At 40.7% G+C, this 14,402-nt stretch overlaps 1 protein-coding gene and 1 non-coding gene across 15 annotated transcripts in view; both read right to left on the bottom strand.

The window, feature by feature from the left end:
* Positions 1 to 14,402, bottom strand: part of NRXN3 (neurexin 3) — a 1,564,009-nt gene that overhangs the window by 133,548 nt on the left and 1,416,059 nt on the right. The gene's annotated exons all lie outside the window — the stretch shown is intronic.
* LOC112822893 (U4 spliceosomal RNA) lies at positions 9,712 to 9,858 on the bottom strand. The gene has a single exon (XR_003207871.1). It is a non-coding gene; the product is annotated as a U4 spliceosomal RNA (small nuclear RNA).

Genomic DNA, 14,402 nt, shown 5'->3' with positions numbered 1-14,402 from the left:
AAGGTAGTAGGAAGGGAAAAATGAAGGGGGGGATTCAGAGGGGGAGATGAACCATGAGAGACTATGGACCCTGAGAAACAAACTGAGGGTTCTAGAGGGGAGAGGGGTGGGGGGATGGGTGAGCCTGATGATGGGTATTAAAGAGGGCACGTTCTGCATGGAGCACTGGGTGTTATGCACAAACAATGAATCATGGAACACTACATCAAAAACTAATGATGTAAGGTATGGTGATTAACATAATAAAATAAAATTAGAAAAAAAATAAAAATAGAACTACCCTATGACCCAGCAATTCCACTGCTCGGTATTTATGTGAAGAAAATGAAAACACTACCTGTGTTTATGTTGAGAGAAATTTTATAGCTGTGTTTGCGATAACACTGATAGGTGGAGAGAAGAATAAGCTAATGAGAAAATGAGGGTATTTATTAACAAAGAGTTGTGGGAGAAAGGAAATATCAGGAGCAGACATTTATTCCATTTTTTTTTTTTTTTTTTTTTTTACTTCTTGTACCCTCAGTTCCTAGAATAGTGCCTGGCACATTCTAAGCACCCAGGGATTATTTGTGGAATAAATGAATGCACATATGATTTTACATTTTTCTCAATAAATGAAAGTCATAAAAATGTAAACTGAGAGCATCGATTCAATCAAAATGTGACAGAATTTTATTGGGAAATTGAAGGTGAGGGAGTGTGTGTGAGTTGGAAAACGGAGAGGGTGAGAAAATGCAATCCTTTTCTCCCAGAGTCAGAAGATATTAGTTAATATTTAGCTGAAAAAGTCAAGAAATATAAGCATATTATTAGAAATATAGAGGGAAATGTCTGAAAAAGCATCTAAGAGGGTTGCCAGTGTGGACTACAAGGCACAGGGAGATGGGGAAAGAGACTTCTGTGCTTCTGTTGTTGTTTGCCTGTTTTCTTTTGATTTTTGTTTGTTTTTAAAGTAGGGGCTTGAACTCATAACCCTGAGGTCGATGAGAGTTGTGCCTGTTTTCTTTTAGGTCTCTAGATACTATCTTTCTCCCCCCTATTGAAGTATAGTTGACATACAATATTATATTAGTTTCAGGTATACAACATAGTATTTCAACATTTATATACATTACAAAATGATCACCATTTATAAATCGAGCTACCATCTGACTAGATACTGTCTTAACTTGGGTTTCTCAGGAAACAGACCCCGAGAACCAGTTTTGTGTTTGGGAGGTTTGGGGAAGGATGCTGTCAGACTCTAGGAAGAGGGAGGAGGTGAACTTCAATGAAGTTGCATCAAAGACCTCAGATGACCTCAACACTCACATAGTGCATTCTAGCTGGGAGGCCCTTCCCAGCTGTGCAGACCTGAGACAAGCAGGTCTTTATATATCCCTTCCCACCCCCCAGCCCCATCCACCACTCACTGGATATGGGCACATCCACAGGAAGGGGCTGGACTTTGGGCAAGGTGGCTTCTTTAGCCAAGGGCAGCTCCAGGGAAGGACTCAACTGATAGCGATTAGTTGACACTCCTAGCAGATGAAGTAATGATGCATCTCTTCCAATGTAATGGTGCCTCTGCACTAAAGTAATGGAAATCTGGGTGCTGTGTAAGGCTTTGAGCTATGTAGGTGCATCATTTAGATAAAAATTAAATTAGACCATCAAATTAATAAATGCTTACTGTCTAAATTTAAAAAGGTGGGCAAGTAATTTGCCCCTGGATATACAGCTTTTAATGATGAAATCAGAACTTGAAATCAGGTTGGCCCATCTCTAAAGCTGAATCAGTTGTGTGGGCTGAATAACTGGACAATCTCTGAGATTCTCCCAATATCAACATTCCATGAAACTAAAATCCCAAGCCAATAAACAAAACATTTGCAATAAACATCGCACACATAGTCCTTGAGATGAAAATATGTTTCAAACACAATCATTTTATGGTAATGTGGTTTCACTCTTGCCAACTTGTTAGCCAAAAGAGAGACATGGTTTAAATTTGACACTTGTCTTTTTTGAGGAGAAATGAAATACCTTATTCTGAGAGCTGACCGGTATAAACAGAGGGGGTTGCTGCCTCCTGCCTCCGTAACTATAATAGCAGATTAGCGTGCGAAAATTTCTGTAGACAACTGACTTAAAGAAATGAGCTCAGATTCAGAAAATACTTGAAAACCCTACCAGACTGTCTGTTAAGGCAGAAATATATTCATTGTTTCCCCAAAGCCTGGATTCTTCAGGTGCCCAATGTTTGTGTAATAGAATATAGGCCCCATGAGGAAAGAGGGTCTTTGTCTGGTTTGTGTTTCTACAGACTGAGTGCCTAGAATAGTACCTAGCCCAGAGTCGGTACTTAATTTACTCAAACACTTGTTAATTGAATACAAAATCACACCTATAGCACTGCAGCTATAAATTCCATTTCCTCATGAACTCAACTTCGGAAATACAGCATTTTCTAAATCAGATTATAGTACTTTCTGTCTAAGTTAATGAATTTGCCACTTTATCAGTAGACACATGTGTTGTGATAATGCTTTTACTATGGTCCCATCTTCCCAACAAAGACCACTGTTGTGTAGTCCTCCTAAATAATGGAGCCAGAGATTACTTAGCAATCACCTTTTCTTTGAATGAGAAACAGGAGAGAATCAGACACCGTGGCTTACACAATACCTACATGGAGAGCATTATTTTTTTTTTTAAAGTAATCCTTTCAAAAACTTGAAATCAGCCAGGATATGGAGGCAATTATATTATAGGAGTTACAGAGCAATGAAATTATTCTGTCCAGTCTTTTGCATAAGTGGTCAGGAATAACATTTGCATACATTATATCATACTGATTCTTGTAGACAGAGACTCAATAAAGACAAAAGAAGACATGCAAAAAAAAATGCCTACAGGAGAAATACAGAAGACACAGATGGAGGCTTTAAAATAAAACAACAAAAATAATAAAACAAACAAAACCAGAAATAAATGCTAACAATAACAAAATCCCATCCAGGTCAGTTCTCTTTAGCACAAGGTGTCTATTTCTACCTTGCCCTTGCTCATTTCTCCGCCATGAAATCTGCTTTCAAATGTCATCCCCTCCCCCTTGACAAGCAGAATAGATAGGGCAGTGAGGAGCTAATAATGATAATAATAATAATAATGAGAAATGGTCTCAGAGATATATTTCATGTTTCTTTCTTTCTCCTTGTCTTTCTTCGGAGGAATAGCTTCCCAGCCAGTGGGGCATTAATCATCAGAATAGCAGCTCTGAGATAAAGCCTGGGTGAAATTTCATTGTGCATTATAGTGTGAGTTGTGGTACATGAATATGTGTCTCTCTCAGTATCTGGAAGGAGAAGGTGGAGAGGCAGTGGAGAAAAACCTGTCATTTTATGTATTTACACTACTCAAGATGGTCAGGACTGGTTCCCCATTGTTACTGTGGATTAAAATCATTCACGTCCTTCTGCTTTCATCAGAGGTCACTTCTCAGAAAGGGGGATAAATATTATGACAAGTTAAATTTTACCTACCTTTTTCCCCATCTGCCTCGGGGGCATGTAGCAGAGTAAGGGACAGGAGGAAGGGACAATGGAACCAGGCCTGTCTGATGGGATACAGTTTACTTTGTTAATCCCCAATTGGGTATCCCTTCTCTATCCTACAGAATGGTTTGGGTTAGCAGTTCCCATTTCTGAAGGTCCCTGAATGAAGTTTGGGAAGACTTTTTGGGAGAGATAGCTAAAGAGATGTTACAACTGCTCAGTGAGAAACTGGAAATATCTATGATCCCTGCTCCACAAAGTGAGGTCCACATACTACAACAGGACATCATCTGGGAGCTAGCTAGAAATGCATCATCTTAGGCCCCATCCCAGAATGGAATCAGAATCTGTGCTTTAAGGAGGTCACCCAGGTGATCTGTATCCACATAACAGTTTATGAAGCACTATTCTAGCTAACACATGCAAACTCATGAGCATCCTCTCCCTCCCTCCCTCTCTTTCTTCACACATACACATACATACACACAAACCCAGATGGGATGAGAGCTAGAAGAGGCTGCATTATGTACACAAGTCAATCAAATTTCTACCAAGCAATTCTCTCAGTGACTGCTAGCCACCAGAGATAGGATGTGCATTTACTTCCCCGGCCATCTCATCCTTGCATGATCAGAAAACCAAGGAGAACCTTGCATTCTCCATTTAGCTAAGAGAACTAGCTCTCTAGACAACCCAAGGCATTAATTATAAGGTTTCAAAAGGCAGGGCTGTCATAACAGCCTCAGTATGTTTCAATTTTTACAATCATTCAAACCTGCACCAGAAAGGTATGAAAGCACATCCCACCCCTCCTACCGCCTTGTCAGAGACAGAATGGAAATATCCATCTTGAAGCCTGGCTAGCAATGATTGCTACTTGAAGTCATTTCCTTGCCATATATAAATAGAAACAAAGGGATGTATTTTTAAGAAAAAAAAAAAAAAAAAAGAACCAATTCTTGAACTTCAGTTTAAACTAGAATCATTGACTGTTTTTGATGACTCAAGAGACATTAAGTAGTTTATCCTCTACACAGGGGTGGGTCATTGTGGAACCCCTTCTAAACTTTTGGCAAAGAGGGTGGATATGTTGGGCACCTGGGTGGCTCAGTTGGTTAGGCATCTGCCTTCAGCTTGGGTCATGATCCTGGAGTCCTGGGATCGAGCCCCGCGTCAGGCTCCCTGCTCAGCGGGGAGTCTGCTTTTCCCTCTGTCCCTCACCCAGCTCGTGTTCTCACTCTCTCTCTCTCTCTCTCAAATAAATAAAATCTTTTAAAAAAAAAAGGATGGATATGAAAAGCATCATTATTTGTACTGTAATTTTAAATATATCAAAGATATTCTATTAATTTCTCTCAAACTTAGCCATCCAATCCATGAAATGGGTAGATGGTTCTTACAGCAATGTTATTACAGAGTATTTCTGTTTGTTCATCTCCTCTCCTCAACTTTGCTTGTCCTTCCACCAGTTCATTTATTCACCCATCAACTGTTACTGTATGTACAAGGCACCATATTAGATACTGTTGAAAACATCAGAAAAAAAGTGTGAATTTACTGGGACTTCATCAAGATAAAAAGCTCCTGCACAGCAAAGGAAACAGTCAACAAAACAAAAAGGCAACCTACAGAATGGGAGAAGATATTTGCAAATGACAGTACAGATAAAGTGCTGGTATCCAAGATCTATAAAGAACTTCTCAAACTCGACACCCAAAAAACAAATAACAAAGTCAAAAAATGGGCAGAAGACATGAACAGACACTTCTCCAAAGAAGACATACAAATGGCCAACAGACACATGAAAAAATGTTCATTAGCCATCAGGGAAATTCAAATCAAAACCACATTGAGATACCACCTTATACCAGACAGAATGGCAAAAATTGACAAGGCAAGAAACAACAAAGAGAGAGGTTGTGGAGAAAGGAGAACCCTCTTACACCGTTGGTGGGAATGCAAGTTGGTACAGCCACTTTGGAAAACAGTGTGGAGGTGCCTCAAAAAATTAAAAATAGAGCTACCCTATGACCCAGCAATTGCACTACTGGGTATTTACCCCAAAGACACAGATGTAGTGAAAAGAAGGGCCATATGCACCCCAATGTTCATAGCAGCAATGTCCGCAATGGCCAAACTGTGGAAAGAGCCGAGATGCCCTTCAACAGATGAATGGATAAAGAAGATGTGGTCCATATATACAATGGAATATTACTCAGCCATCAGAAAGGATGAATACCCAACTTTTACCTCAACATGGATGGGCCTGGAGGAGATTATGCTAAGTGAAATAAGTCAAGCAGAGAAAGTCAATTATCGTATGGTTTCCCTTATTTGTGGAACATAAGGAATACCATGGAGGACATTAGGAGAAGGAAGGGAAAAATGAAGGGGGGAAATTGGAGGGAGAGATGAACCATGAGAGACTATGGATTCTGAGAAACAAACTGAGGGTTTTAGAGGGGAGGGGGGTGAGGAGATGTGTTAGCTCAGTGATGGGTATTAAGGAGGGCACGTACTGCATGGAGCACTGGGTGTTATACGGAAACAATGAATTGTGGAACCCTACATCAAAAACTAATGATGTATTGTATAGTGACTAACATAATAGAATATAATTTTTTGAAAAAATGTGAATCTACCCACTACACTTGTTAGACAAGGAAAGAGTGGAGACCTAAGGGCGCTAATGGCCATGTCCTAGGCCAAATGGTTCATTAGTAACAGGAGAAAAAATAAAATGTAGATGCTAAGGAGTGCTGGATTAGAATCTCAATTAAAGCAACATCAACAACCTTTTATTAAGTCACACCAATTTAAGCCCTTGACTCTATTATCTTAACCCACCCATGAAGTTAGTGTTATAATCTCCGTATATCAAATGATGAAAATAAGCTCTGTAAAGAAACACAGTTGAAATCTCATAGCTGGTAAATGAAGGTCTGCCTAGAGTCTTGGTTTTAATCACTTTTTATCCATGAATGAAGTCTCCTAATGCCCACCTCAATGCACTCTTTCCTTCCTACCATTCTGCTTCCTCACAGCTGTCTTTGTCTACCTTGAACATGAATCATATTGTCCCCATTCTCTGCCTCCTTCCTCGACAGATAAACATTCATTCATTTAACACATTTTTCTTTTCTTCAACAAATATTACTGAGCCCCTCTTTGTGGCAGGCACCAGGCCAGGCCCTCACTGTCGAGTGATGAACTGCACAGAGATCATTCTTGCTGTCAGAGTGGTGGTTTCTCAAAGTATCTTCCATCAACGTTCTTTCAAAAGATTATGAAGACAGGTAACTATGGAGCCAACTGAAGCATAGGGTCATGACCAGGAATAAATGGGTTCATATAACATATTCAGTCATGAGACAAAAACAAAAGAGGTAACAAAGTAGACAGAAGATTCCCACCAACCTATCCACACACATACGACCAGGGAAATGAGCCTCAAGTTAATTTTCTATCCATTTCAATGAATAGAAGCAGTGGGTCATTAAAAATAATCTTTATTTGCCTATATTTAAAGATAGGTTTTAGGAGAATTAAGAATTAAGTAATTTGGAAAAGGAACAGGGAGAAGAAATTGGAGAGGGAAAGTGGGTGATATTACATTTCCAAAAGTGTCCTGAAAACTCTCAGTGCTAGAAGCAGCCCTCGTTATTAGGATGACAAATAAACCCTAAGGAAAGAGAATTTAAGACCAGAAGTGAATAAGGACACACTTGCCCACCGGACACAAGGGGTTGTTTCTGGGACTCTTTATTCTTTTTTTTTTTTTTGAGGTGGGGGAGGGGCAGAGGGAAAGGGAGAGGGAGAATCTTAAGTAGGTTCCACACCCAGTGTGGAGCTTGACAAGTGGCTCAGTCTCACAACTCTGAGATCATGACCTGATCTGAAAACAAGAGTCGGACGCTTAACTGACTATGCCATGCAAATGCCCCCGGGACTCTATAATTAAGGCAAAAAAGGTCAGCAAAACCACTGTTGGTGACCATTGGCACTGGTGAACCTCATCAGGGAGTGAGTGGGCTTGTGGGGGACAAGGTGCTTGGTAGTAAGATTCAGACTGTAAGTATTAAGTGTGTAGTCCCTGAGAAGGTGCCAGTAGATTTGTATGTTTTGACCAATACTGACTGAGGACTTACTCTGTGCTGCAGAGCTCTGATAGTGCCTGAGACAAAGATCCTGCCATCAGGGAACTCACAAACCACTAAGTGGAGGCAATAAACAGTTAAATATGTGATCTAATGTAAGGTAGAGATAGCTGCCAAGGCAGACAACAAGGTGGGGGTGGCAGAGAGTGTTATTTTACAGAGGATGGTCAAGGAGGTCTTCTCTATAAGGTGCCACATGGGCAGAAACTTGGATGATGTAAGGGAGTGAGTCCTGCAAATGGCTGGGAAGAGCTGCTTCCAGCACAGGGGAAAATGGCCAGTGAAAAGACACAGATAGATGGGCGTGGTATGTTGAAGCAGGGCTGGCACTAATGAGGCACTCATCTGAGGTACAATATTTAAGGGAGTGTCCCCAAAATCATTTATTCAAGATACATAATATTTTATCACAATATTTTAGAGTCAATATCAATGCAAAAATATTCCATGATAAGCAAACTAACATTTTAAATACAGACAGGATCCAATTCTGCAACTGAGCAATACTTACTCGCCTCTCCTTTATCTGGGACCTAAGTTCAAGGAAGATCAAGAAGACCTGTGTACCTAGAGCAGTGTGGCAGAAAATATGGCCAGAGAGCGAGAGCAAGGAGGAGATCCATACATCACACAGTAAGGATTTAGGCTTCAGACTTGGCCAAGGAGTAGGTCGGGTGATTGGTAGAACCACCTGGAGCATTAGAAACATGTGGGGACCTCCACAGTGAGTAGCCAAGAGCTGAACCCCACTTCCCTCCCAGCTGTTCAGATGGCTCAAAATAAGTTCCAGCACTTTAGCAATAGTTCCGGTGGACACTCTATCCTATAAATATAACAATCTAATTAGAAGGGCATCTCTACAACTTGTAGCAATCTGAAGACTTCATCTTCATTTGCAGATAAGAAACTTCTCAGAGGAGCCTTTAAGGGACTAATCACAGCTTTGGGAAGTCCTGATCCCATCCACTAAAATTAAAGTATTAAAGAAGGGACCAAAAGAAATGACGCTATATTCTCTTCCCTGGCCTATTTGTACTACCAACATAGAGGTCTTTAAGAGGTAGGTAGACCCATCAAGCTCTCCCTCTCTCTTTCTCTTTTTTTTTTTCCCCCACGAAAACGATGTAATTCCTGAGAGAAAGTGTCACTGGAGTCTTACCAGCTAACGAGAAAATCAGAGTCCAATTTCCTTCCCTCCAAATTATTCTCTGAGAGGGGAAAAGAAAGTACCTGAATGAGGGTAAGGAGGAGACAGAAGATATTTCTTGGCTGGCAGCTAAAGTCTAATTAGACTGACAAATCTTCAGTGCCTTCCCCAGTTATAAGGCTTGGCAGGAAAGGAACCAGCCCTGGAGCCGCACATTATGTAAGGCTGTTAATCAATATTAGTTGAGCCCTGATCCTAAAAATAAACTTCCCCTAGAGGCTCTGTTGTCTAGTGGTAAAAGTGAGGGCTTGGAAACTGTGTGGATTCCTTGTCTCACTTTTGTCAGGCTGGTGGCAGCAAGGAATAGATGGAGGGGCCCAGGGGAGATAATTCCTTGAGTAAGTACAACCATTCTTGATAAAACATGATCGACCTCTTGTTAAAGCATGGTTTTGGGGATGAGGTAGATAGGTTTGTCTTATATCCCAATCCAAGACAGTTTGATTATTCAAAGAAACTTGAGAAAATTTGGTGCTCTAGCCAGTCCCAAAAAGCCATTGATAACAATATGTTGTAAATGTGTGGGTCATGTGTTTTGTTGAACCATATGAAATTCCTGATATTTGATCATTTTGATCTATAAAAATGGCAATTTCATACACTTGACCCTAACAGAATGCTCTGTATGTAATAACTATTCAGCAAAGCCAAATCCCAGTTCAGAAAATGAAAGAGTTTCCCACAGAAATCTCTTTTAATTGATGAGTTCAGGGCTCTGGATCAATCTGGGACCTTCAGAAGAAATCCTGGGTGATTATGGGGTTGTGTGGGTATATTCAAAATGGTTCTTCCTGTGCTTGGGAAAATTAAAAAGGGAAACTTTGTTTAAAATGGAACTGGGAGACAATGTCCTGCTGCTCTTAGTCAATTCCAGAGCCAACAGGGAAAAGTTTTTAATTAGCAATAATCACACCTCAGATAAACCTCATTGGCTACGATACTGCCACTGCGCAAAGCTTGCAGAGCCAACAGGAAGAGAGGGACCTTGCAAGTTGATACCTACTATAGCACTACTTTACTTTCCCAGCAGGAGGGAGAAAGGCTTTCTCCTTTCCCTGGCAACAGCTCAGTCAATGACAGACTGCCAAACTCAGCCAACAAAAAGCCACCACAGTTTACTTCCACATACTTACTGTTTATAACACCCTTCCCAACTCCCCCCTTTCCTCTATAAAAGAGCTGTCCTCTCCTTTGTTTTCCAGACTTGCCTATGGTATTGCTGTAGCTTGCTCCCAAGTTGTAATTCTGTTATTCCTAAATTAACCCACGTTTGCTCGTAAAATAATGGACAGTTTTACTTTTAAGGTTAACATGCTTTTCCAATCACACCGGAAGTCTAAGCTTTATGAGAATCCGTGAGTTCTGGGAGAGCCTCTCGGTTTGAAGTGGTTTCCTAGTGTCTAGGATTTAGTGAAAACTTACAGCGTAGGTCATGGCTTAGGTTCTTTTTACCAACATGGTTGTATTTATTACTCACAACCATGGAAAAGTACTTCATTTTACAGAGAATGAAACCAAGGCTTGGGGAGGCTAATTGACCTGCCCAGAGATACACAGCTAACTGGAAGAACCTGGAGTCCAGCACAGGAATTCTGACTCGAGATTACACCCTCTTCCCTCCCACATACTGGAACTCTATGTGGATTACGCTGTATGAAGGATCACGTTTTTAATCACAAGTACTTTTCTTTGTTTTGTTTTGTTTTGTTTTGTAGTAATCAATATCAAGGCTGAAGTGTGTTTTTTACTAGCCCTAGTCTAAAACTGAAAGCCGACCAGAAGGAGGAATTTCCACATAGGTACAGTTACAAAGCCTGAATAAGTGGCTTGCTTTTGGAATTTTGGGAAGTGGTTCAAATTTATGAGTTTGAGGTAAGAATGAAATCTCACAAAACTCTCAAGTCTTTCATTTCTACTGTTTATCAGGATAGTTCCAATCCAGCTGAGCATTGTGATTTTCTGGTAACAGGCAGCTCTGACCAATGTCAAAGTGACTCCACCAATGCCGAGCACAGAAAAAGTGGGTCATGATCAGTATCCTACTAATAGCTTATAGAGGATTCCAAATGGCGATTTGCACAGAACATGCTGAGTTCTTTCTTTACTGATAACGACTCGGTCTGGAGGCTTAAGGTAAGAGAATACACATTATTTTGGAAACTATTTTCCTCTTGGCCCTTTCCTGCCTCACAGGAACATTTTGGTACTGGTACTGGTGGCTGCAAGTTACCAAAGACTTTTACTTCTTACTTTTGCCTTCTCTCCTAAATGGGGATCAAGGATTTTGAACATAGACTTAGTTGAACTTGTCCATCATGATAGTAATCCCGACACTGAGGTCAGTTGTAATAGAACTGCTTGTTTAATTGCTGGGCAATCCCTGGTAGTAAGATGCACAGGGAATCCAATGCAGTTCTCCTCTCTGGGTCCTCTCCTATTTGGAGGAGTTTGGGACCAAGACGCTGAGAATCTGGATCTCTTGCTGCTCAGATCTCCCCTATGCACTCTTTGTTTTAGTTGGACTTGGCTATCTCTCTCGGGAATTATCATCCCTGACTTTGAAAACATCGCTTCTGACATTTAGCCAACCTGAGATTTGTCTCTCTTCCCCATGTATCAAATTATACTCATTCTACAAGGCCCAGTTCCATTCCCACTTCATTCATGAGATCCAGCCAAGCCCTCCCATACAACTCCCTCATTTCCCTCCACACCACCACCATTTGCAGGTCACTACCTCATATTGATTGCTAATGTCAAGCTCCATGATGGCAAGGATCCTGGATTCTTTTTCTTTGTAACCTTAAAGACATGTGGATAGATATATTTCATAACAAAACATATTCTCTGAGGCCCATAGAACTCCAGGTTGGTTTAAAATGGAAGAAAAAATTAAAGATGGGAAGTAAGCTATCAGAGAATCGATTCCTGAGAACTTAGAAACTTTTCATCTGCCAGGACTGATTCCAACCTCCAAATTCTACCCTGACGCTCCTTCAAATCCCTATCCCCACCAAACTTCCCAGCCCCCACTATGAACTACAGATACTACTGTCAGTAGAAATAGCCCCATTTTCTCCCTGCTTGAGAGGGTACTGACTTGCATACCAAATGTTGGGGATAGAATAAAATAATAAGGTTAAAACATATCTATCTTACTCTTCAAGATGGACCTGTTTTAAGCATTTTACATATATTAACTCAGTTAACCTCACAGCAATCCCATGATATAAGCAGCACCCTAGTAGTACCCTTCCCTCCAATTTTATAAAGTGGTAGACTTAGGTTAGTTACAAATTCTTGCTATCCTCCCATCATGAAGTGAGGTTTATGTTTCCTTTCCCTTAAACTTCGAAACCTGGAAAAACTTTCACTAGGAGCCCTGAACCTCCATGAACTAGAAACTACAGAGAGGGACATGGACCCAGCTGAGTCCAGTGTTTCTAGTTAACGCACCAAGACACAAGGTGTGTGAGTGAAGCCAGACTCTCCAGACCAGAGGAGCCACTGAGTGATTTCAGTCAATGCCCTGTGGGGCAGAAGAATCGTCTTGCTGAGCCCTGCCCAAATTTCTGAGCCACAAAATTGTGAGATCCAATGACACAGTTGCTATTTGAAGCCACTAAGTTATGGGAAAATTTGTTTCATAACAATAGTTAACTAGAACATACAGGACTTGCTCAGAGTCACTTAGCTGATGTGAAGATCTAGGTTTTAAACCCAGGCAGCCCGACTCCAAGCACATGCATTTAATCACTGCTCTAGCCTTACCACCAAGGAAAAATTAAAATCGTCCGAAGCACACTGATCATTCTGGAGGAAAAGCTATCTGTAAGCCATGCCACTTCTGGTTGTTAAATGATGATAAGGTATGTCATAAAGCCTATTTTGTTTTCCAATCTATTCAGTAAATATTTATTGAGCACCTGTCTTTACTTGAATACTATCACTCACCCACCTGCTTTCTCAATGTACTCACCTATCTTCTCAATGCACCCACCTGCTTTCTCAATCTTAACTCTTGTGGTTTTTTTCTAATATTCAGGGGAGGACCTAGACACACTTTTTTTTTTTTAAGATTTATTTATTTTAGAGAGAGAGCATGCACAAATGGGGGGGCAGAGGGAGAGGAAAGAGGGGAAGCAGACTCCCCACTAAGAGGGGAGCCCAATGAGGGGCTCAATCTCAGGACCCTGAGATCATGACATGAGCTGAAACCAAGAGTTGGCTGCTTAAATGACTGAGCCACCCAGGCGCCCTTAGATACACTCTTCTTAATATAGGGTAAAGACCTGATGCTTGGGCACCCTAGATGTGAGTGATTTAACACAGTCCATGTGATCCACAAGCAATACTGTAACAAACTGGAGTATCAGAAAGATCAAAGTAGTGATTACTTCTAGGAGGCTAGAGCACTGAAGGGCCATGTCAACTCAAAAACTATTAGTTTATGTTCATACACAGGTAAGAGCAGCACTGAAAGCACTTTGCAGTTTTACTTTGCTCTGAAATCAACACAAACCAAAGTCAATCAGAAACGAAATACTCAAATGTTTCTTTAGCTTATGCTTCGAGAAGGAACCAGTAGATTATCATATAATCAGATGGTTTTAGACCAGGTTTTTATGCTTATTTTATTTCTCCTGGAAGAGTCTAATTTTAGGACAACCCTGGTCTATCAAGGCTATCAAAGCGAAGGAAGACAGAACAGAGTATCATCTGGAAAAAGCTGTAAGATTTCACACATGACTGGCCTGGTAAACATGAAATCCAGACTTCCTCAGTTCTTTTTTCTCCCACAGATCAAATTTTTATCAGTCCACTTCACCCTAGAAAATTAGCTGGATCACACAGGACATATGAGAACTTCTGAGACTGACCTTCCTCACCCTAAGTCCTCAGAGGCTGGGAATTGTCCTAAATCTTGGGTCCCCAGTCCTAACAGAGGCTTGATGTAATCTGTACTTGAGATCAGAAAAGGGTTGGAGACAAGGCAGGCTACTGAATTTTTATGGAGCAGAGGGCAAAGTTCTTTTTCTTTTTTTTTTTTGTAGTTTCAAGTTTTTATTTAGGTTCCAGTTAGTTAGCATACAGTGTAATATTCATTTCAGGAGTAGAATTTAGTGATTCATCACTTACACAGAACACCCAGTGCCCATCACAATACGTGTCAGGGCAAAGTTCTTATGGCTAGTTGGCAAGAACAAAAAAATCCAAAATCCTTGGCATCAAATTATTTCCTCTAGCTAATCTTTACAAAGAATATGGACCTCTTTGATCCCTCATCCCAGTCCAATCCAATTCTGCTAGTCTGCTGTCTTTTCTCTAAGAGTTTGCATTTACATACCCTTAAGAACAAGAAGGTCATCAGATTTATAACTCCCCTTTATAGCCATGGTAGAAGCAAAAGGAAAGATATGTAGATCAAATCCCATTATCACTGGAGTCAGGAAAAGAAACCCTCATGGGAGGCTGTTAGAGAGGGCATGCTCCAGCTGTCCA

The sequence above is a fragment of the Callorhinus ursinus genome, unplaced genomic scaffold (genome assembly GCF_003265705.2).
Source record: "Callorhinus ursinus isolate GAN/ISIS: 27379988/994484 unplaced genomic scaffold, GSC_fseal_2.0 scaffold8, whole genome shotgun sequence".
Classification (NCBI taxonomy): domain Eukaryota; kingdom Metazoa; phylum Chordata; class Mammalia; order Carnivora; family Otariidae; genus Callorhinus; species Callorhinus ursinus.
Note: the sequence above shows the minus strand (reverse complement) of the source record. Positions and strands in the feature narration are given on the sequence as shown.